Raw genomic sequence first — 25,225 nt, forward strand, 5'->3', positions numbered from 1 at the left:
CTCCATTAAACACTTCTCTTATCTTTCTATCTGTTGTAAGCTGAACCAGCCAACCCCTTAAAGAGATCTAAGATCCAAAAAAAAAAAAGAATCTGCTGAAGAGAAATCTAGCAAAGAATAAGCTGAAGAGAAATCCAGCTGGGGTGGTAAAGCGCGGTTTGGTGCCAAAAATCTTGCAATCTTTCTATCTAAATTCACTTAAGGTTATAGTTCTAGAACCTAGGTGTTTGAACTTTGAATCTTAACTGAACTTGTGAGAAAGGGAGAAACTTGGCAGCTGAAACTGAGTGAGAGAGAAACTTGTAATGCTGTCTTTTTTCTTGTACTAATTTGTTTTTCAGATTGCAATGGCTGATGACGATGCAAGGAGAGATGGGGAGGCCGTAGATGAACCTGTTGTTCAACAAATCCGGCTTGATCAACTGCAGTTTGAAGCTATGATAGCTGAGATCACTTGAAGGTTAGGGTTAGAGTTTGTCTACTCAGATCATTCACTCCATTAAACACTTCTCTTATCTTTCTATCTGTTGTAAACTGAACCGGCCAACCCCTTAAAGAGATTTAAGATCCAAAAAAAAAAAAATCTGCTGAAGAGAAATCCAGCAAAGAATAAGCTGAAGAGAAATCCAGCTGGGGTGGTAAAGCGGTTTGGTGCCAAAAATCTTGCAATCTTTCTATCGAAATTCACTTAAGGTTATAGTTCTAGAACTTAGGTGTTTGAACTTTGAATCTTAACTGAACTTGTGAGAAAGGCAGAAACTTGGCAGCTGAAACTGAGTGAGAGAGAGACTTGTATTGCTGTCTGTTTTCTTGTACTAATTTGTTTTGCAGATTGCAATGGCTGACGACGATGCAATGAGAGATGGGGAGGCCGTAGATGAATCTGTTGTTCAACAAATCCGGCTTGATCAACTGCAGTTTAAAGCTATGATAGCTGAGATCGCCAGGATAATGCAGCGGGTTAACCAAGCTAACGTTGACTTACCTTATAATGATTTGGCTGCAGGTGTAGCTGTTGGACGTGTGCGGATGAGAGCTAGGAGAGGAGCTTGTGTAGGAGGAGAGGTTGCGCAAGATGAATCGGCAGAGGAAAGTGAAGGCGGTTCACATGATGAACAACCTAACTGGGGCAACAACAGGCGACAACGAGCTGCAGGAAATTTTGGAAGCCTTAAACTGAGGACACCACCATTCCATGGCAAGAATGACCTTGATGCCTATCTGGAGTGGGAGAGAAAGATAGAGTTGGTCTTTAGTTGTCAACATTATACTGAGGAGAGGAAGGTCAGATTAGCCACTACTGAATTTTTTGGCTATGCTATAAGCTGGTAGGAGCAGATTACATCAACAAGGAGACGCAATGGAGAACCTCAAATAGCTTCCTGGTTTGAGATGAAAACCGTGATGAAGAAGAGGTTTGTCCCTGCTCACTATGGGCGAGACCTTCACCAGAAAATGAGAAGGCTTTCTCAAGGGTCTAAGAGTGTAGAAGATTATAATCAGGAGATAGAGACACTCATCATGAAAGCTGAAGTGATTGAGGATGCTAAAGCAACTATGGCTAGGTTCCAGAGAGGTTTAAACAGGGACATACAAGATAGGCTGGAGCTGCAAGACTATGAGGACATGGATGAGTTGTTGCACAAAGCGATTTTGATTGAGCAACAAAACAAAAGGAGGAGCAACAACAAGTCTCAATTCGGCTCTGCCTCAAAATCAACTTACTCCAGAGATGATAAGCCGTCGGTTAAACCAAAGGAGGGATCATGAGCAGTGGAAGCAAAGCGAGATGACAAAGGAAAATGATCTGTATCATCTACTAGGTCTAGGAATGTCAAGTGCTTCAAATGTCAGGGTTTTGGACACTATGCTAATGAGTGCACCAACAAGAAGATCATGATGGTTCTAGACAATGGAGATAGTCTCTGAGGATGAGAAATCCGACCAAGAATCTGATGAAGAAGATGTGGATTACCCAGCCCAAGGAGAGATGTTAATCATCATAAAACCCTACAATCTGCCAGCCTAGAGTTGAGGAAAGTAGGGAACCAGAGAAGGATCAGTTGGACTGCTCTGTTCAAGACGAGATACTCGTCACCAGAAGGACTCTCAATGCACAACCTAAAGCGAAGGAGGATGAGCAAAGACAGAACTTGTTCCACACGAGATGCCTAGTCCAGGATAAAGTGTGCAGTTTGATCATTGATGGAGGAAGTTGTACCAATGTGGCAAGTGAGGAATTGGTGAACAAACTGGGCCTTGAGGTGTATAAGCATCCTAAGCCTTACGTGTTACAATGGCTCAACAAAGAGGGAGAGATGAAGGCCAGTAGACAAGTGAAAGTCTTACTGACAGTGAGAAGATATCAGGATTAGATCACCTGTGATATATTTCCTCTAGAAGCTAGTCATATTCTGCTCGGGCGTCCATGGCAGTATGACAAGAGGGCAGTACATGATGGCTTCACCAACAAACACACTTTCACCCACAAGGAGAAGCATACCACATTGGTTCCTTTGACGCCTCAGGAAGTACATCAGGATCAGATGCATCTCAAAAGGAAAAGGGAAGAAGCTAGTGCGTTAGCTAAGACCTTGTCGCTGGACGAGGTCAATAAGGTAAGTAAACTGAACGTCTTTGCTACTACCAAAGATATCAAGACTGCTATGCTTGAACAACAAAATCTGATATTGATAGTATAAAAAGAGTTGCTGATTTCCTCCACTAACAATGACCCATTCATTCCAGCAGAGATTGAGTTTCTTTTGCAGGAATACATGGATGTTTTTCCAGGAGATAACCCAGTTGGCTTACCTCCCATCAGAGGGATTGAACACCAAATTGATTTTGTACCAGGAGCAACACTCCCAAATCGTCCAACATACATGACAAACCCTGTTGAGACGAAGTAGCTCCAGAAACAAGTTAATGATCTCTTAGAGAAGGGCCACATCAGAGAGAGCATGAGTCCTTTGTGATGTACCTGTTCTGCTGGTGCCCAAGAAGGATGGAAGCTAGCGCATGTGTGTGGATTCCAGAGCCATCAACAATATCACAGTTAAGTACATACATCCTATCCCTCGCTTAGATGATATGTTAGATGAGTTGCATGTTTCATGTGTCTTCTCTAAAATTGATTTAAAGAGTGGTTACCATAGAATGAAAGAAGGAAATGAGTGGAAAACTGCCTTTAAAAGTAAGCTAGGACTGTATGAATGGCTTGTCATGCCTTTTGGTCTTACTAATGCACCTAGTACATTCATGAGGTTGATGAACCATGTCTTGAGAGCACTGATAGGACGATTTGTGGTAGTATATTTTGATGACATATTGATTTATAGCAAGACCATGAAAGAACATGTTGAACACTTGAGACAAGTCCTAGACGTGCTTAGGAAGGAGAACTTCTATGCTAATTACAAGAAATGCACTTTTGGAGCACATAACCTTATTTTCCTAGGTTTTGTTGTGACATCACATAGTATACAGGTTGATGAAGAAAAGGTTAAGGCCATAAAGGAGTGGCCGACCCCCAAAAGCATTGGTGAAGTCAGGAGTTTTCATGGACTTGCTGGCTTCTACAAGAGGTTTGTGAGAGCCTTCAGTATCATTGCTGCCCCACTCACTGAAGTCATTAAGAAGAATGTAGGGTTCACGTGGGGACAAGCTCAAGAAGATGCATTCCAGCTGCTTAAAGGAAGGTTAACAAGTGCTCCTTTACTTGTGATTCCTGACTTTCTTAAAACTTTTGAAATTGAATGTGATGCATCTGGAATTGGAATTGGAGCTGTGATGATGCAAGATAAGAGACCTATAGCTTATTTCAGTAAGAAGCTTGGAGGCGCCACCCTGAACTATCCAACCTATGACAAGGAGCTTTATGCCCTTGTGAGAGCTCTCCAGGTGTGGCAACATTACCTTTGGCCTAAAGAGTTTGTGATCCATACAGATCATGAATCTCTAAAGCATATCAAAGGGCAACATAAGCTGAACAAGAGGCATGCTAGGTGGGCTGAGTTCATTGAGACATTCCCTTATGTCATCCACTACAAGCATGGTAAGGAGAATGTTGTGGCTGATGCATTTTCAAGGAGGTATGTTCTCTTATCTTCAATGGAAACAAAGATTTTGGGATTTGAACACCTTAAGTCATGCTATACTGATGATCTAGAGTTTCAGAAAGCGTTTAGACAAACTGAAAAACATGCTAGTAGCAAATTTTATCAAGTAAAAGGATTTGTTTTCTATGATAACCGCTTGTGTGTACCTTGTGGTTCTTTGAGGGAACTATATGTCAGGGAAGCTTATGGAGGAGGACTGATGGGGCACTTTGGGGTCGCTAAGACATTGTCTATTTTGCAAGAACACTTCTACTGGCCTAACATGAAGAAGGAAGTGGAGAAAGTGTGTTCAAGGTGTGTCGTGTGTAAATAAGCCAAATCCAAAGTCCAACCAACAGGTTTGTACACGCCCCTCACTATTCCTACTGAACCATGGGTTGACATCTCTATGGACTTTGTTTTAGGACTGCCTAGGACTAGGAAAGGTAGAGATAGTATCTTTGTGGTGGTTGATAGGTTTTCTAAGATGACACATTTCATACCTTGCCATAAGACTGATGATGCATCCCTGGTAGCTGATCTTTTCTTTAGAGAGGTTGTAAGATTGCATGGCATGCCTAGGACTATAGTTTCTGATAGAGACTCTAAGTTCCTTAGCTACTTCTGGAAACTTTGTGGGGAAAACTAGGAACTAGGTTGTTGTTATCAACTACTTGTCACCCACAAAATGATGGACAAACTGAGACTGTCAATAGGACTCTATCCTCCCTTCTGCGTGCTATCATTAAAAAGAACATCAGGACTTGGGAAGATTGTTTACCACATGTAGAATTTGCATACAATAGGTCAATGCATTCAGTTACTAAGCTTACACCTTTCCAGGTTGTCTATGGACTTAATCCTTTGTCTCCTTAAGACTTGTTCGCTTTGCCTTTAAAAGAACAAACTAACGTTGATGGCAAGCAGAAGGCCGAGTTTATTCGTTCCTTGCATGAATAGGTCAGAGAGAACATAGAAGAGCGCACCAAGATGTATGTAAGGAAGAAGAACAAAAGCAGGAAGGAGTCAGTGCTGGAACCAGGTGACCTCGTGTAGATTCACCTGAGAAAGGATAGGTTTCCTACTGAGAGGAAATCGAAGCTGATGCCAAGGACAGATGGTCCTTTCAAAGTGTTGAAAAGGATTAACAATAATGCCTACCAGATTGATCTTGAAGGTAAGTATACTATAAGTTCAACTTTCAATGTTTCTGACTTGATCCCTTTTATTGCAGATGAATCGGATTTAAGGTCAAATCATTTTAAAGGAGTAGGGGATGGTGCGACCAAGAGTGGAGACATTGGGGAGCTGAGTGAGTCTAACGAGAGAGAGCTAATGGAACCTGACCAAGGGGATAAAAGAGCTGCCGAGTGGGATAACTTAGGAGAAGAGCTTGAAGCTGTTGATCCCGAACTGAACCTGAGCAAAGGAGGACATGGAGAACAAACTGAGCTGGAGCTGGATCAGGACCCGGCAAGTTGCTGGACTGGACCTATCACAAGATCAAGACTCAAAGCACAAAGAGAAGCTCTCCAACACTTTATCAAATCCGTGGGAACTAAACTAGAAGGAGAGATTCAAGACAAACCAGCATGTTGGTTTAATCTATTTATGTGTAATTGATTTCACTTAAAACAAACCAAAGACAATTAGGATTAAGAAACCAATTTCGGGTAGGAATAGGATTAGATAAACCAATTTCGATTGGGAATAGGATTAGAAATTAGATTAAACCATCTCAGTTTATGATTAGGGTAGCGTAATGTTTCTTATTTAACTTTCACGCCGCTGATGTATTGATTCAACAATCAATCTAATAATTTTCAGCAAACTGCTTGTCTCGTTATATGGTTTCTCTGTTCAGCTAAAGGAATATTGATCTCACCTTAGGGAAGGAATTCCTTAGTGAATTCATCACAACAATACAGGGTAAACCTGTGTCGTGAGTAGCAAACCATCTCTGAGGCGCATCCATAGCTTCAGAGAGTCGAACATCGTCTGACAGAGTGCTAATAGCCTCCAAAGACAACCCACGTCCATCTCCATCAAGTGATCCAGGAAGAGAAGTCTATCCAAGGTCGTACCAGATCCTAAACCTCTAAAACCAAAAACCCGAAGAACTAAAGCGGAATCGAAATCAAGAACTGAATGCCCACGAAATGTAAGTTTATTAGTCTTCTACTGAATAATTTCATTAGATTTTGCATTTGAAAATGTAATTTTGCAGTATTTTGAATAACAATCTGAACATACATTAACAAAAATAAGTAAATAATCATTTGATTCAGTTGTGTTTTTGTATCTGTTAGGTACTTACATGATATCTATATCTATATTGAATATTCGTAGGTAAGTACTAAAACCATAGTGCTGTTTGTTTGGTTGCCGCAGGTACCTGCGTCGGCGTCGGCATCAATTTTTTAAAATAATCTTGTTCGTTTCGTTGACACGCCGGTACTGCGTCTGCGTTCTCGCATCAGACGCCAAAAAAATCTGCGTCGTGCGATAAAAAGTCAGCGTCTGAGGTTTGTTTTACACATATACCCTTAATGTTTTTCATTATTTACATAACCCTAATTCGATTTAGACGCAGCTTTACCTTTTTGACGCAGCCTTCGGATATCTCGTCTCTCTCTTCTCCATTGACGCATCCTTCGATCTGTGCTTGAGCTCTCTCCATCTCTCTCGATCTCGACCCCTCTCTCCATCTCTCTCGATCTCGACAAAAACCCATCTCTTCTCACTCTCGAATCTCTTCATCGACCTCTCTGGTCTCAGCCTCTCTCCATCTCTCTCCTCTCAGCTCTCCCTCTCGACGACCCTCTCAAGCTCGACCTCTCAGGCTCTCCCTCTCTGGACAACCCTCTAAAGCTCATACCCTCTCCGAACTACTGGCTCTCGAGGATTTGTGTTACCTTCAAGGAGTGTTGTTACTCTCATAACTCTGAAGGGTAAGCTCATTTCGGATCTCATGTTTCTGCTATGTCCATGTTTTTGTTGTTGAGACTAATTTGGGGAACAATCTTTGCTTCAGGTGCGTGAGATGTTTGCAGCAAGTGGATATTGAGTACAAGTCATTGAAGGCAAAGCTTCAGGATTTGTTCAATGTAAGTGACAAAAGGATTATTAGAAACTGTGAAAGAAACATAGTTTTTTTCTTTTGAATTCATTCATGAATGATTCTTGTATTGTTTGTTGCAGCTTGAGCAGCAGATTGTCCAAGTTACAGAAGCTCTTTGTTTCCAGATAGTGAAGGTGTTGGATTTCGTTGCAAAGAAAGAAAGTCTGCAACTGCCCCACGGTTTTACAGCATTACAAGTACTTCTAGGTAACATCCGAGAAGCATTACAAGTTATCTGTCTCTGTGTTCCATGATCTATGATTCTGTTTATTTGTTTCTTGATTTCGTGATGCTGGTTCCTGTGATGCCTAGCTGTTGACTGTTGCTATTGCAAATGTATGTCATTTCTCTGATAGCTCACACTACCTTTTGTGTTCTGATATATATTCTAAAACATTGATGCTAGTGATGGTCTGATAACTCAATTGATTACTTGTGTCTGATAACTCAAATGATTACTTTCGTAAGCTTCCTTTCTTCTGTTGATGGATTTATGATGATTACTGCCGTTGAACTTGTACTGTCTGATAAGCTTTCTTTCCAAGTGGTTTTAAGTCACAAAACGTGTACTGTCATTTGCCAGCTCTAAAGGTCTGTTGATTGTGAAGTTGTAAGGTCTTCATGTTCTCATAGCATAGATGATAACTTCATGTTCTCATTGCTTCTTCTTTCTGCTTTTTTTTTGCAGGTCTCAGGCTCGCAAGCTCAAACCCTCTCCAAGCTCACTCTCTCGATGGCAATAGATGTAAGCTCAGATCCTTCTTCTTTGCATTTGTGTATAGAAATGTCTTTAGGTTGTATGGAACTTGAGTTTGTGTATAGAAATGTCTTTAGATTGAATGGAACTTGAGTTTATGTGTATAGAACTGTGTTTAGGTTGTATGGAACTTGAGTTTATGAGTTTATAAATGGAACTTGCTGTATGTGTTTTGCTTTAGACTTGGAAACCTGAGGAAACTAGGTATTTTTTCGAACTCTATGCGGAAGAGAGAAGAAAAGGAAATAAGGTTGGTACATCAATGAATAAAGTGGGGAAAACAAACATTATGGAGGCGTTTGAACAGCGGTTTAAGAAGAATTTTTCTGATTGGAGGCCCTACAAGAGCAAGTACGACACCAGTAGGAAGAAATACATCAAGATTAAGACGCTGACTCAAAACAGGACAGAGCTTGGGTTTGATGACATGGGAAGGATTGACATGTCAGATGATTGGTGGAGTGAACGCGAAAGGGTCAGTTTCACATTATTCTCTCTTCAGTTTCACATTTTACTATATAGCATAATGATAATAAGCAGCTTATATTACATTTTTTTCTCTGTTAATGGCATTGCTATCACTAACTTACTCTTTGTTTTTTGCTGTATAGGAGTGTCCTGGGATTAGAAGATCCGTATGCAAAGAGATTAGTAACATGGATATGTTTGAAGCGGAATTTGGTGGTGTAGTAGTAACTGGAGCTGAAGGATGGAGCGCTCAACATGGAGAAGCCAGTTTGAACTCTAGAGTGGGTGAAGATGATGGTGATGATGAAGCTGATTCTCAGTCAGCAGCAGAAACTCAAGCATTGGAGATAGAAACACAGCCACAAGCCCCACGCCAAACTCAGCCATCGACTCAGACTCATTCTGGAAGTTCAAGAGCAAAAAGAAGGCGTAAGGAGAAAGACATGGTTGTAGAAGCTTGTGTGAAACGGACTGAAGCTCTTAAGGTGAAGAACAAGATAGCGGAACGGATGTTGGAGCGTCAAGAAGCTTTTAGTATTGAGAATGTGTTGGAGATACTGTATGCTTTGCCTGAAGTGAGAGAGTGGTCTCCACTATATGAAGCAGCAATGGAAATTCTCATAGATAATGAAGGGAACCGAAGAGCCTTTGTAACAATGAAGACAGATGAAGCTAAGATTAGGTTTCTGGAGCTTAGGACTAAGATAAAACGCGATGATGACTAGTATGGAATTAAGGATTAGTCTTCTTTTGTGATCTTGATGGAACTAGTACGGAGCTTAGGACTAGTCTTCTTTGTGATCTTGCTGGAACTACTATGGAGTTTAGGATTAGTCATCTTTTGTGATCTTGCTGGTCTGATCTTTGTATGAGTCTTTTGTGATCTTATTGGTTTGATCCTTGTATGAACTCTGCCTTTTGTGGCTTTATATATATGGTCTTTTTATGTTTCTTTAGTTGCTGTATCCACGTATTTATAAATGTGTAAAACAGGTTGGTCTTAGATGATTTTATTACAGGTCGTGTTTCTGATGATGGTTTTATATATATACTTTCTGTGTGTGTAAAACAGGTTGTTGCTTGGTTACTTGGTCATTTATATTGTGTCTTGTGTATTGTATAATTATTTGTCTTGTGTAATAACAGGTTGTGTCTTGTATTGCTTTCATTGATCTCTACATATTGTTTTGGTGCTGATAATAATCTTATACATTGTTTTGTAGAAGCTTGAAAGATGGATATTACAAGATGAAGATGGAGATTATGATGATGAACTTGGTTTGTTTGATGCGCCTATTACTGAGAGATTGAGTCATTAAACAGATCGAGGAACAGGATGGCGTCATGTTCAACAACTTATGTTTGAATCTGATCAGCAATGTTACGACATTCTTCGCATGAATCAAAGGACGTTTCAAGCTTTGTGCAAGATGCTGGCTGAGCGATATGGATTGAAAGAGACTCACAATGTCTACCTTGAGGAATCTGTTGCGATGTTTCTCGAGACTGTTGGTCAAGATAAGACAAAGCGGGATATTGCTGCAAGGTATCAAAGATCATTGGATACAGTGCAAAGGAAGCTTGATGATGTCTTGAGTGCTATTCTCAAGTTTGCAGTGGATACATTAAGACCACATGAAGGCGAGTTTGGAAGAGTAAGTCATGTTTTGAGGAATGATGATCGGTATTGGCCTCATTTCAGAGATTGTATCGGAGCACTTGATGGAACGCATGTCCCAGTTCGCCCTCCAAGTCAAAATGCAGAAGCACACAAAGGCAGGAAGCAAGATCCTACAATGAATGTTCTTGCTATATGTAACTTTGATATGAAGTTCATATATGCATATGTCGGTGTACCTGGTAGAGCACATGATACAAAGGTCTTGACTCATTGTGCGAGGAACGAGGATTCTTTTCCACATCCTCCTCCTGGAAAATAATATCCGACCAGGACAGGGTATCTTGGTCTGCATCGTAATATGTGATATCATCTTGGTCAATTTGCTACAGGAGGACCACCAGTTAGTGCACGAGAGTTGTTTAACCGAAAGTATTCAGGTCTGCAATCAGTGATTGAGAGGACATTTAGAGTATGAAAAGCAAAATGGAGGATTTTGGATCGTAAGTGTCCAAAGTATGGTCTGGTCAAGTGGATTAAGCTGGTGACAGCTACGATGGCGCTACACAACTTCATACGTGATTCACATCGGGAAGATCATGATTTTGTACAGTGGCAAAGTGGTGACGGTGGAGAAGGAGAAGAAGCTGATAGTGACGGTGATGAAAAAGAAGAAGAAGATGATGATGATGATGATGGTGGTGGTGGTGGTGGTGGTGGTGGACATATTGTATATGAGCCAGCCGGTGATAGAGCGATGGAAGTTTTGCGTGATAACATCACAAATGAATATGGTAGAGGTTGCTTACCGTTTTCAATGTTTTTTTTTTTTTGCTTATAACTTTGATGATCATTTATATGTGATATTTAATTAAGACTTGATGTTTTTTTTTTATAATCAACTTAATGTATTATTTAGCTTTTGTTTCGTGATAAATATTTTGAATTATTATTTTTGTTTTAATTTAGCTTATAATTTATGATAAAAAATATTGTTATATTCGTATATTTGACCAAAAATTTATATACCAAGTAAACATAATATTTTAATGGATGGAAATATATTTAAATTACATTTTTTATTTAAAATACAATTTTACAAATTTTTAAAAATAAAATATGAAGAAATAAAAATAGCCGCATCGTCTATCAAACGAACAACCCAAAAATCTGCTTCATGCGTTGGTCTATCAAACGAACAACCCAAAAATCTGCTTCCTGCGTCGGCGTCAGCGTCAACTTCATGCGTCTTCTAAACGAACAATAATCTGCGTCGGTGTCTGCGTCGGTGTCGGCGTCGGCGTCAGCGTCGACGTCGGCGTCAGCGTCAGCGTCGGCGTTAGCGTCGGCGTCGGCGTCTACAAAACGAACAACAACATATTTTCATTGACGCCGACGCCGACGCCGACGCCGAAAACTGCGGCAACCAAACGAACATGACTCATGCTATTCTTTTCACAGAAATATGCGTTTATCGATATGAGGTAAATAGTTTCTTTAAAAATAAATTTTATTCATAATCGCAAAAAAAGTGATAGAATTAATTATTTAAAAATAGATATACAATTGATTTAGAGATTTGAAATCATAAATTTCAAACCTTTATCATCAATACGCCGGTAAATATACTTAACCTTGGCGTCCTCGGTTCCCACGGCCACGATCTCCACGCCCACTTCGGTTCCCACGTCCTCTAGCACCACATCCACGGTTTACGTTTTGGACGTGCATTTCGTTTGTTTTTACCGGAACCTTGATAGGTCGGTCGTTCCCTTATAGTTAACATATATTTACAGGATGTCAGGAACCTTGATATCAGGTAAATAGTTAAACATGTGTTGAAGCGTAAAAACTAAAACAAATCCTTAATATACTAGAGTACAAGTCAATTGACCAATTAAAATATGCCACATAATTATTGTTTAGATTTTTTTTTAAATAATTAAAACAAAATAGTGCTTAAAAGCAAAATAATGATTGGAAAAGAGAAAAAAAGTGAATTTTCATGTTTACCATTTTGTTGATACCATTATTCATCTTTAGCACCACTAAAGAGACATTTTTAAAAATATATTCTTCATTGTTCTCTATATATATAATAAATAATTATTTAATAAATAAATAAATAAAATTATGTTTTCGAGTTATACTTTTTCAAATTCGAACATTTTTATAAAAAAAAATTTGAATTTTTTCGAATTTTTTTTTCAAAATTTCTTTTTGAAAATCAAAAATTCTTTTTGAAAATCAAAAATTCTTTCTGAAAACTTTTTTTAATTTTTTTATATTTTAAGTATTTATTTATATATTTATTAGAATCCAAAATTTCACATTCCAAAAACCTTATTCATCCCTCAACTCTAAACTCTAAGTCTAGATTAGTTAACCATAGGGTTATAAATGTTTTTTCTTCTCTTTAAAAGTGAAGGTAAAAACGGTTAGTATAAACATGAAAAGTGGTATTTTTGGTACTATTTTTATTTATCCAAGATCTTTTAGTCTCTCTACTCCTATCCTATATTTCATGAATTTGACAAACAAATTTATATATATAAAGTAGACTTTGTTCTCTTCTTATGACATGTGGAAGAGGGGTTTGTTGACATGTGTTCAAATGTTTTTTCTTTTTGTATTTTATATGCTTTTTTTTTAAGATTATTACAATTTGCCCCATCACTTTCTAATTGAACACTATCTAATCCTTCTCACATTAAGTATCATTATGGTTTAAGAATCTATTTTATTGGTCACTAAAATTTTAAAAAAGTAAAATAATATAAATATATTTTAAATATTTAATTTGTTCACAACTAAAAATAGCATAAATTTTCTTCATTTTATTATTTTTATTATTTTCTATTATTTCTTTTTACAAACTATATATTTATTTTAGTATTAAAGTTATAAAATAACCAAACTAAAAATAAGAAGCGAGAGCACAACACAAAATTTAAACCTAAAACCTCCATTATACAAAATGCCATAGTAACACTAATTCAATAGAAGTCTAGAGCTGAAAGGAGATCAAGAACGAAGACTAACTTACCTCATTGTACCATAAAGTGTCTTGGCCATAACAAGTAAAAATAAAAAAAGGATAGAAAGATAAAATCTGAAACAAACCAATCCTCCGAACAAAAATAAGAGCGATCAAGCACCAACGCAAATAACCAAGAAAGTGGACCAGGGGGAGAATAATAATCGGAAGGCTGAAGTCACCAAGAATCAGGAAGATACATGCCTAAAGTACTGGAATTACAACCATTAGCCAAAAAGGTTAGAAACACCTCACAAACTAAACAAGAACAGACAAGGCTCTGAATAGAAAGGACCAAAGCTCCAAGAGACTAACTCCGCACACCTATACCAAAGAAAAATAGGTAGAAGAGAAACAACCTGAGGGAGGGATAATAGAAACCAACCACCGCGAAATCAGAGAATAAGTTTGAGACCAGAAATAACCTTCAAAACCCACATAGCATACACACGAAAAAAAACATTATGCAAACCTAGAGTGGTAAGCATGGCGAAAGGGAGAGCTACAAGATATGTGAGCAGCGATGAAAGCTGCAACGAGATGAGAAAACAAAGAGGGAAAGGGAGACAAAACAAAATCAACAAACTGTGGAACTATCCTCGAGCTATGAAAGAGAGCATAGAAGTCAGATCCCCAAAAACTAGATCTTGAAAACTAAGACGAGCAAAGACTATTGACGGTAAGCCAACGACGAGGAAGACAACATCAAAGACGACAAAAATCTGACCCAACCCAAGGAGATGCAGTTCTTAACAGCAGCCGAAATCTAAGGAAGAAAAGGAGCAACCAATATTGACTGGAAAAGCCTACAACGTTGTGAGAAACAACAATACAATTGGGAACTCATAAAGTCAATTTACAACAAATTCCGTATAATCTCACCGACGAAGAAGGCGAGGAAGAACAAGAGCAGGAGGTGAGTTTTTTTCCCTGTGATGGTGAGAAGCACCGCACACTAGAAAGGTAAACGAAAAACAGAGATGGTAATGGCTCAAGGTCAAAATATGGAGAGAGGAAAAAAACATCTTAAAAGTTATAATGTTCAAAAATACGAAAAAAATAAAATACAATTTTGACGTTGAAACCATTAATCTTAAAATCGACAAATTCCTAAATGCAAAGTTATTGAAATTCAATACGCTTTTACATTATATGCTCAATACACTACTAACAAGTATTATACACACAACAACACATTACTGAAAAAAACACAAAAAAATATTAACCTATCACCTACTACTACATAACACACTAAAAACACTAAATAATGATCTTAACAAAAAAACGACCACAAAATTACATTATTCAAAAAGTCATACTCTTAATAACAATAAAATAAAATAATTGTAGACTATCTAATCATTTTCGCACAAACTATTATTATATGAAGTTTGATAATCTATTTTATTGTTCACTAAAATTTAAGATAATAAAGAAATAAATAAAATAATAAAAATATATTTTAAATATTTAATTTATTCACAACTAATAATAACATAAATTTTTATTATTTTATTATTTTTACTATTTTTATTATTTTATTTACAAATTATATATTTATTTTATTCTAGAGTGAATTTACTTAGTAAACTTATTGACATAAAATAGAAAACATAGGTATTGTGATATTGTAACCAATAATTGTTAAGTTTTGGACGAAACAAAAACTAAAAAACCATATTGATATATCATATTATATTATTTACCATTTATTCTTCGGTTTACATTATATTTACATTTGACTTATTTTAAAAATTAATATTATTTAAATATGATTTAAATCTAATAATATCAACTTTACAAACGACCAATTTAGTGAATTCCTAATTGTAACATTTATTGATAGTGTATTATACCACTTTTAATAAAAATGGCATTAAAATGGCACACATAAAAATAAAGTAAAAACATTTTTTCAAGAAAAATAATTATCAACAATCCCGCGCGTAGCGCGGACACCCCCTAGTAACAAATAAACTCACAATCTGATGTTAAAAAAACAATAAAAAAACACAAGAAACTCTCAATCTAAAACTGGATACGTGTGTACTATATATACTCCCTCCATTTAAAATCCTAATTCAAAATTAGCACAAAATTTTCATTTTAAAATCTGGATGAATCCCTAGATTAATTACCTAATGAATGAATTACTGGAAAGCCACATATATAAATTGTTCAAAAAAGTTCGAATTAGGAAAAATAAAAGAAAATCCGAAGACCAAGACAAACCAAAATAATTCAGAAAGCTTTAAACTAATATTTTAATCTTTGTGTCTACTGTTAATCAATGATAAATTTGTAGATATTTATTGTGTTTAATTTCAGCTAAGTTTTACACATGAAAAATATGTTAAATACATAAGTAGACCTTTATTTTTGTAAGAAAACATATTTGAAAAACACTAGTTTTATATATTGTCATAGTTATGTCAAAAAAGTTTGACTTAACAGTCGATAGTACAATCAATTTTCAGTCAACTTATATGATTGTATAATTTTGTACTAATGGAAGTGATCGTAAACACTTAAATATATATGTGTATATACAGTAATTTCCAGCCTTTCACATCTTAAAGAGTATTTTCATTTTTATAAAGTAATTGCCAGCCTTCCGCATTTTATACTTTCACTTAAATATATATGTATATATAAACCCATTTTTTTATTTTACAAGAAAAATCGATATAAGAGTTAAGTGTACTTTTTCCGTCTCTGAAAATAAAATTTTCTAGAGTATTCATTCTTATTAATAATTTAATAAATGTTTATAATTTAATTTATTATTTTTTGTATACATTTTCTAATAACTATCTACCAAAGAAATTAAATCAATTGAAATATTCTCAATTAATGATTTTCGAAAATATATAATTTTTTTTTAACAATATAGAAAATGAATAAAAAAAAATCTAGAAAGTGTTACTTACGAAACCGGAAGGAGTAGTCAATATCATTATAGTTCCACCCTCTTAAGTTTAATATGGTCCCATCTTATCGATTGGGTGCTTAGTGTAAGCAAACAACATCCCTTTCGAGACTATTAAACTTTAGTTAATCAAAATATTAGTTGGATAAGTATAGCAAATTGATTCATAACTCCAAGAATTTATGTAGCCTATATTGCAAACAATAGGAAGCCTAGCTTTAGGTCTGCAGCTGGCCGACAAGTGGCTTTATTTTCCCTATGATTTCATTTTCTTCCTTTTCAAAATCTAAATATGCCTTAAATTGTTAGAACAAAAAGAAACTGCGCCAGTTATATCATAAAAGTAATTATTTAAATGAAAACAAGTATACTATTTTGGTAAGGTCGTAATTTACAAAAGTAACTTTCTTTACAACGTCATGAAATTGCGTATCTATTATCTAATATTTCGAAATGTATTTTTTTCTCCTTTATTTTTCTTTATCTCATCCATTTTTAATAAAATCTTAAATATGAAAAATTATCATAAAATATGATCATATATTTTCTTTACGAGTAAACTTGAACTCACCAATTCAACATATTCGTTTGTAACCAAATTAATAGTGATAATTTTGTAGATGACAAATATTTTGGTAGCGATTATTCAATTATAAATTTCTTTTGTTTTAACAAAAATAACTAAGAAAACTCATCTGAAATTTCCATAGAAGAGTATATTTGTTTATTAGAAGTATTCAGACATATATAGAAATTGACAAAAATTATATGAAATTAGATTTGGTGTAAGTTCATTTTTAACTTTGTTTGACACTCGTAATTTAAAATTTCAGAAATATGAAAAACGTTTAGCCATTTGTAAGTAAGAATTTATCAAATGTGAACGTTATATAATTTTTTATTTATTAAATAAAAATTCTAAAGGTTTTGTTGATGATATTGAAAGTTCTATTATGATGAAATGTTTGGATACTAGTCAATAGATACCGCATTAAGCATATACCACTCTTAGATAAAAATACAAAAATGGATTGTCCAAAAAAAGATATATATAAAATGATTTATTATATATTATGCAGAATGTAAATTATAGAAATATTGGCAGAATATATATTCATAACTTCATAAAATATATTTATTTTAACAAGAATTCGACCATAAATGTTTGTCTATAAATTCATAAGTATATGTTTATACTAATCATTAACTTTTTAAGAGTTTAAAAGTTTATAAGATGTATTAAAAACAAAGGTATCAGAAATTTAAAATCAATTTAATTTAAATTTACAACATAAGGGTAATTGTATTTTTCTATTTTGTTAAAATTCTTAATTTGTTTAGTATGACACAATAACTTGTAACGCTATTGTGCTGTGATTTACTTCACTGACTTTTAATATCTTAAACAAAATTAAATATAGGTGTGTTTATTATAATAATGTAATTTTATGTTTTATTAATTATTATTATACCATATATAAATTAAATTTATATATATTTCCATGTCCGGGGCGACAATTTGTATGTTTAATATAAAAACAATAAAACGTGCCAGTAATCACTTCCATTGGTTGTCATCGTCAGCAACTGGAAACGAAAATGACAATGTCATAAAATAAGTTATATATATATATATGATACATGTTTATTACCCAAAAAAGTAAGATGACGCCAGATTTTGGCACATGGCTTACCATCTCTCTGGATGTTGGAGAGTGTTACAAGTTCAAAGATCAAGGGTTTTGGCCTTCGAAGTCTCCAAGAGAATCAATTTCAGATGCTCAGATTATTCTTTATTTGTTGGATATATACAGGAAATGTACTTGGTTTCGTAAATAAATATACTTACCAAAAGGCTGTAGATTGATTCGCCCAATATATTATAAAACTGTTTTAGATAGAGGAATTTTATACATATATAAGATGGACTTATTCTTGTTTACCTATATGTTCCACCAACCAATAGAATTTCATTATTTCAAATTCGATATCTTTTAAAAAAAAACAAAACATTATCAAATTATATTATGTTTTTAAAATTAAAAGATAAAAAAAAATAATAATAGTAGTAATTAAAAAATATATATTTTTAACATGATTTTTTTACATCTAGAGATACTTTCTCACATTCAAATTATACTACAAGACACTTATCACTTGAGACACACTTTCTTTTGTCAAAAAGACTCTTATGACCATAAACTAAAGAGAATCTCTCTGCTCTTCTTATTTCATTTTATTATTTTTCTTATTCTACTTTATGTATTTATTTACTTTTATCTCAAGTTCTAAAATATATTAAACAAAAATAATTATCATAATAAACTATATATAAAATTCTCTATCTTTTAAGATCCATGTTCATATATATATTATATATATTAATGTGTAAACAAAATGTGGACATGGACACGAAAGCGTGGATAACAGAATTATAAATTAGTTGTGGACATGAACATCTTAACAGAATTATAAACTAGTTGTGGACATGGACAATATTCATTCGATTCCATTCATCATCTCGGGATCTAAATTCAATTCTAATCAAAATTACTTCCATCCACATCAGCGCAAATTCCTTAGATCAGAAATCTCTGACATGCAAGATCTATTACTCTCCGACAATAGGTAAACGCTTCTTTGATTTTTCTCTCCGCTCATACTCACAATATCATCTCTTTCTCATCTTGATTGAAGTTTAACTGCAGATAATTTATCAATTGAGCTGAAGAAGCCAAGTGTTTGTATTGGAGATAACAGAGTCCGTGTCCACGTTTTATGGTATAATTTTAGTAACATGTCCACGTATTGTTGTATAGTTTTATGGAATCAAAACATAGAGTTTGTCCACTTATCTACTATAAACACATTAACATCACATATCCACACATTACTCATCCACACATCATCCATCCACAAATCACCCAACCACACATCACTCATCCACAAATCACTCGTCCACAAATCACTCATCCACAACTGTCCTTTCCATTAAGGGCAAAATTATCCACAATCTGTTGTTGACCCACAACAAAGTGTGTCACATGTAAGAAGTGTCTCTATGTGTAATAGAAAGTCAAAAAGTATCTCTTAGTGTAATCAACTCTTTTAACATCGTCAGCAAAACACTAAATCCTAAAACCTAATCCCTAAATCCGAAATCCTTGGATAAACCCTAAACCCTTGGATACATCCTAAACTCTAAATCAAAATCACTAAACACTAAAACACTCAAAGGTTTAGGGTTTAGGATTTAGGGTTTAGGGTTTAGTGCTTAGTGTTTTTTATTTAGAGTTTAGGATTTATCCCAGGGTTTACGGTTTACCCAATGGTTTAAGATTTAGGATTTAGGGATTAGGGTTTAGGGTTTAGTGTTTTGCTGGCGATGTTAAAAATATATTTTTTTAATTCTTTTTTTCTGTAACTACTATATTTTTTTTTACTTTTTTTTTAAAACATAATATAACTTGACACTATTTTGTTTCCTTTTTTAAAAGATATCGAATTTAAAATAATGAAATACTATTTGTTGGTGAACGTAAAAGTTCACCCTAGGGGGTAAACCCAAAAATAACTCTATAAGATGATCTTATACTACGTCAGAATAAACTTATCTAAGATGATATAATTAGCCAGAGTTAGAACAATTGTGTAGACCTTTATTATTGTAGAAGTTAGATTTATATAATTGTGTAAGTGTTTCAAATGGTGGAGGAACCAACACAATTGAACCCATTAAACACTACTGTTTTTTTATTCAATTTGAGAAACTATGCATCAAATCTCCAGTGAACATAAAATACCACTCTTGAGCAAGATTGAACCGTTAGAAATTTACAAAAAAATCCGTATAAATTATAATTTTATTGTATTGGATGTCGTTTACGAGTGATCATGTGTTGGTTCCACACACACACACACACATCGTAATACAGGGCTCATGCTTGATTGTTTTTGGTATGGATTCATGCGTAATTTTGCAGCAAAGCACATGATGCACGCAAGCATATTCTGTTTAATTAGTGCAGGGTGGGGTTGTTACTCCTAAAATCTCGAAGCAAACAAACAATGGACTGGTTTCCGGTTTTCTGTTTTTATTAATAATTTATTTTACATTTAGCTAAGGTGGTATTTCTATTTATAGCCTTTACATTTTGATATTATTCCGATTAAGAAATCCAAACCCACGTACTTGGATACTTTTTTCTTCTTGGTTTCTTAGGGTTTCATCTATCTAATATTTTTTGGGAGTTGAAAATGAATTTTGTCAAGAAAATTGAAGAGGAGTACTGTTTCATGAGTTTTGCTTCGATTTTGTTGAAGAGACCTGCTTCATGGCTCTCTCTTCTCGCTCCTCCGTTTCTTCACGTTCTTGGACTTCGCTTCTTACACCTCCTCCTCACTTCAGCTGCTTTGTTCTTCTCCTCTTTTTTCTTCCCAATCTCACTTCTTCCTTCTTCAATCCAATCATCAAAACTACATCAAAACGAAGACTGTGTTCCCACTGAAAATATCATCGAAGAAAAATCGGAGAAAAACTTTGAAATAGCTAATGGAATGGATGAAGATGGTGCAATCCCTGATGATGAGAGCCTTATAGAGCTGTGTTTACCTAGTGGTCACTACGTTGGTCACCACAATACAAGTAATAAGAACAATCTCTATATAAACAACAAAGTCCAAGATGTTAGGCTCTTTGATATATTCGCAGAGTTCAACGGTTTCATCGAAGAAGATAATCTTATCGAGATCGATATCTCTATCGGATGCATCAAGTATTCAAGGTTTGAGATCAAAGCTTGATGTATTTACACTCAATGCTTTCTATACTTTTTTTTCCTCGTGTGGGAATTCGTATAGTACTACATTATTATCTGAATAAATATCGTGGTGTAAATTATAGTACTTTTTGCACTTCATTGTGCTTGTTTGTGAAATGTTATAATGTTATTTGTTTTATGAGTTATGCCTTTGTTATAATATAATGATCAACTCTACTGTGCACCTGCATGGTTGTGGTCTAAGTGGTAAACGAGATATACAAATGTGCTAAAACACTTTTTCCTGGGGTTTGAACCTCCTTTAAAACAAAATCACACCTACAGAAACTGTAGTCTTAGGCTTCGATCTTGGTAATTTACGTGATAGTCCAATCCAGTAAATCTTCTAGCATTAATCGGAATGCCTTTCAAATTCGGATCATGCAATGCGTTCGTTTTTTGTGAAAAAATCTACTATGTAACATTAGATGTGTTCCTATAGGGATATATCATATAAAAAACTCAACCGTTTAAATCTAAGTATAGTTTACCATATGGCCACATTACTAAGAGCATTTCCCACTCCACTCCATATTTTATTTTAAAATATAATTTTATTTTAAAATAGAGTGGAAAATAGTATACTAAACAAAAAATAAACCATTACTTTACAAATGGATTAATGCTTTTATTTTTGTCCATTATTCCATTTTTCACTATGTTTTGGAATATATATATATATATATAATTGGCTTTTTCCCTTCTTATGACATGTGCAAGGGGGGTTTGTTGACATGTGTCCTCATGTTTTTTTTTTGTATTTAAATTCTTCTTCTTTTAAATTATTGCAATTTTCTCCATCAATTTCTAATTGTGTATTATCTAATCCTTCTCACACTTATTGGTCTCTAAAATTCAAGAAATAAATAAAATAATATAAATATATTTTAAATATTTAATTTATTCACACCTAAAAATAGCAAGACTTTTCATCATTTTATTACATTTACTAATTTTTATTATTTCATTTACAAATTATATTTATTTCACTATTAGTATCATAAGATAATCAAATTAAGAATAAGAAACTAGACAATCAACACATAAACTAAGAAAGCGGGCCAAAGGAAGAATAATAATCGAAAGGCCAAAGCCATCAAAAAGCAGGAAAATATATGCCTAAAACACCAGAATCACAACCAGTAGCTAAAAAGTAAGAAACACCTCACAGACTAAACAAGAACATACAAGACGACATGCAACTGAAAAACCACAAAGCTCTGGATAGAAGAGACCAAAGCTCCAAGAGACTAACTCCGCACACCTATACCAAAGAAAACATGGAAAGAAAAGAAACAACTTGAGAGATGGAGAATGGAAGACAACCACCAAAAAATTAGAGACTAAACTTGAGACCATAAATAACCTTCCAAGCCCACATAGCATACACGAACGAAAACATTATCCAAATCTCGAGTGGCAAACATGGTGAAAGGGAGAGCCACCAGAGATGCGATGAAAGCTGCAAAGAGATGCAAGAATAGAGAGGGAAAGGGAGACGGAGTGAAATCAGAAAACTATGGAGCCGTCCTCGAGCTATGAAAGAGAGCATAGAAGTCAGAACACCAAAAACTAGATCTTGAAAACCACAACGAGCAGAGACTATTGACGGTAAGCCAACGACGAGGAATACAAAATCAAAGACGAATAAACTCTGACCCAACCAAGGAGATGCAGTTCCTAACATCAGCTGAAATCTAAGGAAGAAAAGGAGCAATCAATATTGACTGGAACAGCCTACAATGCCGTGGGAAGCAACCGAACAACTGAAAACTCATAAACCCGATCTGCAACAAATACCATATAATCTCATAGGTGAAGAATGCAAGAAGAACAAGAGAAAAATGTGAGACATTTTCCGGTGATGGGGAGAAGCACCGCACACCAGAAATGTAACGAAATACATAGACGGTGAGGGCTCAAGTTTAAAATATGGAGAGAGGGCAAAAAACATCTTAAAAATTATAATTTTCAAAATACGAAAAAAATATAATACAATTTTGACGATGAAACCGTTAATATTAGAATCAACAAATGCGTAGATGCAAAGTTATTGAAATTCAATATTAGTTTACGTTGGAGGCTCATTTGACTACTAACAAGTACTATACACACAACAACACATTATTCAAAAAAAAAAAACGCAAAATATATTAACTTATCACCTACTACATAATAAACTAAAAACATCAAATAATGATCTTAACAAATAAAAACGATAACATAATTACATTATCCAAAAAAAAATCATGCTCTTAGCAATAATAAAACAATATTCCGCGCGAAGCGCGCACACACCCCTAGTAAAATATGAAGTTGAGTTGGAAATGCTCTTATTACATGTTACCACATCTCCATTTTTCATTATTTTCAGTTAAATAAAGTCAGATCGCTTATTTTTTTGTTAATAAGTGTATAATATAGCTAATAATACATGGTGAACTACTGCACCACAAAAGATTTTTCATCTTATATTACAACTAATTACAGGGCAGGTAGTTGTCACAAGGAATCTGGTACGTTGCAATATGCGATGTGATAACTACTGCCCAAGATGTGGAGAGCCTGAAGAGACGGCTACTCATGCGATCTTTGAATGCCCACCGGCAGTACAAGCATGGGCACTGTCATCAACACCGTCAATGTAACGGCCCGGTTCCTGGCCCATTAAAATTTCCTTGAGAATATGGGCTTCTCTACGGCCCATATGGCAAAGACCTAGGGTTCCCTTCCCCTTTCCTATAAAAAGAGATGCAGCCTCCCTTTTGCCTCATACAGAAACTAAAGCGAAGCTCTGCAGAGAATTCCCGGAGACCAGAAACCCTAGCCATCGAGCTCTCCCTTTCTCTCTTGCACCGTCTCTCTCTCTCTTCTCTCTCTCTCTCCTCGCCGCCGCCGGTGGTGGTGGTCGTCCAAGTGGTGGTGGGATGATCGTCCGGGTGGGATGATCGTCCGGGTGGGATGATCGTCCGAGTGTGGTGATGGTGGTGGCTGTGTGGTGTTGTGGTGGTGACCAGATCTCGTCTCTCTCTTCTTTACTTGTTCCAGATCTGTTCAGATCTCATCCCCTTTGTCTCTTGTTACAGATCCAGATCTAGGCTAAGGTGGAGTGTCTTGAACCCATCTTGTTCTCATGTTCTGTATACTCCTTTATGTTGGAGTTAGGATTGATTAGACCCTGTTTGAAGAGCTAGGATGATAGAACCTGGTTAGTACTAAGATGATAGATGAATGGATCATGATGCATAAGAACCATCATACTGTTAAATGGGACTTAATGAACTGTCTTGTGTTGTTGTGGTGGTGAATGATTAGTATTTGATGCTTGTATGCTTGGATGTGTAGTCCCATGAGTGGTTTGTGATTAAAGCTAGGATGCTAGGAAGAATGAATGCTAAGATGATAGATGACTACTAATTGATGTTGATATTGTAAGTGAAACATGAGTGCGATGTGTATTGTGTGTGACACCGATAACGGGTGGCGTCTAGTGATTGAGTCCAAGTACAAGTCTAAATGAAAAAGGAAAGTAAATGAGAATGGGAAGGGATAAGTGAAAATGATAAGGATGTGAAAGGATAAGTAAAAGTATGCAAGAATGATGTTACGGTTAAGCATGGGTGGGGAAGCATATAGAGTCTAAGGAAAGTATGTGTGGCAGTAGTTCTCGCTAGGTATCCATAGGAGATGTGGCGAATCCACAAGAATATGGAAGCACCCATAGGAGATGTGGCCAATCCACAAGAATATGGGGTATAAGCCTAGTAGGAGCTACCCACTGATGATAAGAACGTGTGCCAACCGCGAGAGGGGGGATATAAAAACGTGCATCATGGTCGGGTAACGGGGAGTTAAAGGTGTCATAGGATCGAGTCGGTCTAGTATGAGGAGACGGTTCAGTCTAGGGTTTAACGTGTGTGCCAATGAGTGGGATCATTGTATTGATTGATCGCTAGGTTGCTAGAAATGTATGGAGTTGAATGTTTGGAAATAATGATGATGATATGAAATGATGAAAATACATTACCTGATTGTAGTGGCTAGTCAGTCCTAGTTCCTGCATAGAGTAGTATAGAGTGTCATGCGGGCAGGCTGGTCTAGAGCCACTTCACTGAGTAACTTGTTGCTCACCCCTCCATATCCATTTCCCTGTGCGCAGGACTGTAAGTAGAAGTATATGGATGTGGGTGTGACGGTATTTCAAAGAAGGTTATGCGCCCGTCGGCTCTCGGGACCAGTAACGGGACACGTAGGGTTGTCTAAATGAGTAGACACGTGTCCATAACGCCCTTTCAATAACCCCGGTCGGACGCCGGGGGATCGGGCCGTTACAGTCAAGCTCTCAGATGTTCCCTACTTCGAGTATCTACACCAA

The 25,225-nt window shown here is 35.6% G+C and overlaps 2 pseudogenes; both read left to right on the forward strand.

Moving 5' to 3' along the window:
- Nucleotides 1-3,021: 3,021 nt before the first annotated feature.
- Nucleotides 3,022-7,315, forward strand: LOC125590431 (annotated as a pseudogene).
- A 6,272-nt stretch (nt 7,316-13,587) lies between these two features.
- Nucleotides 13,588-21,412, forward strand: LOC106404141 (annotated as a pseudogene).
- The last annotated feature ends 3,813 nt before the right edge of the window (nt 21,413-25,225 follow it).

Source organism: Brassica napus, chromosome C7 (genome assembly GCF_020379485.1).
Source record: "Brassica napus cultivar Da-Ae chromosome C7, Da-Ae, whole genome shotgun sequence".
In the NCBI taxonomy this organism is placed as follows: Eukaryota; Viridiplantae; Streptophyta; class Magnoliopsida; order Brassicales; family Brassicaceae; genus Brassica; species Brassica napus.